This window comes from Pteropus vampyrus, unplaced genomic scaffold (assembly GCF_000151845.1).
Source record: "Pteropus vampyrus isolate Shadow unplaced genomic scaffold, Pvam_2.0 Scaffold889, whole genome shotgun sequence".
NCBI classification, from domain to species: domain Eukaryota; kingdom Metazoa; phylum Chordata; class Mammalia; order Chiroptera; family Pteropodidae; genus Pteropus; species Pteropus vampyrus.
This window is the reverse complement of record NW_011889670.1, coordinates 21,814-23,400: the sequence shown is the minus strand read 5'-3', so window position 1 is coordinate 23,400 and position 1,587 is coordinate 21,814.

Here is a 1,587-nt window from a genome sequence, read left to right as displayed (position 1 = left end):
CAGAACAAACACATCAACAACAGGAAGACTTATACAGTCCTGGTAAAAGTTTAAATGGGCACAAGCACATTGGAAATCAAATGAACATTATCGAGTACAAAGACACACCACGTATAGCCCAGCAGTCCTACTCCTAAGCGTGCTCTGGAGAATTTTTTGCCTTCTGCCCCAGGAGACATGTGCACTAATGTTCACAGAAAAAGCTGGAGTAACAACATAGGCATCAGTAGGAAAATAACAAAGTTGTGGTATAATTATAAAATATAAGACTTCAACAGTAAAAATGAATGAACAACAGCCTCACACATGAGGGGTAACTCCCTACATAATGCTGGGTCTCAGAAGAGTCCATGCAGCAAGAGTTCACTGTACAGGAAGTTCAAAAGCACGCGAAACTAAACAATGTTTGGTTTGGGGACAGACACACTTACTGCAAAATCTTTAGAGAAACTCAAGGGAATGGTAAACACAAGACTCAGGATAGAAGTTACACCTGGGGGATGGGACTGAGGGGCCCTCATGGGGGCTTCCTAGGTTCAGTTTCCGACAGCAGGGGTGGATGCCCAGGTATTTAATTGATCATAATTCCTCAAACTGACACTTTTCAAACTGTGGCTTGTGAGCTATTCCTGGCTCATTTTTTAAAAAGGAAAGTGAAAAGAAAGAGAAAAGAAAATACCAAAGTGTATCGTAAGAGTACTTAGCAAGAACTACTCACATTGGAACAAATCCACAACCAATTATTACAAACCATGTCAGACAGAGGACCAGAATGTCACAGAAAATGGCATTGGTTAGAAATAGGTCACATGATCCTTCACTCTCCATATATTCTGGTATACAGTCTTCAATCTGATGTGCAAATAATTCTATCTTGTGATTTGATGTGTTATTTACATTTAACTTCACATACAACTGAATTAAATACCTTTACAGAAGTGGAAAAGCACACTGTTGGTCAACGTAAGTAAACTTGAAAATGTTATAAAGGGAAAACCAGTGATGACTAGAAAGTGTAAATGGAAAACACAAGAGAGCTGCTTTAAAACAAACGTTAGAGGCACATATTAACAGTGCTTTTTAGAATCACGTTGGTGTCCAAATCACTTCTACCAAATCTCATTCAAAAGCATGGTGAAAGATGTGAAATTTACTCTAGGATGCCAACTGGACAGCCAGTTTTGGACATTTTGTTCCTCAATTGGAGTTAAACACCTCTGCCTACTGCATCACGCCAAAACTGTTGTCATGGTGCTAAGCTAGGTGTACAGACTGAGGCATGAGGTTCACATTTTTCTAACTGAAAAGTAATTTCATCACGCAAATGTTTTTGAAGATGATGTTGAATAAGAAAACTGGCAGTTTTGCTAATATTTTTGACATTTTAAAAATTATTATTATAGTGACATTGGTTAACAAAATCCAGTAAGTTTCAGGTGTACAATTTAACAGTAAGGCATATATACATATTGCATTGGGTGTTTACCGCCCGTAGTTAGCTTTCTTTCTGGCACCACATATTTGACCCCTTTTACTCCATCTACCTCCCCTTTCCCCCCTCCCTCTCTACCCTCTGGTTGACATTCT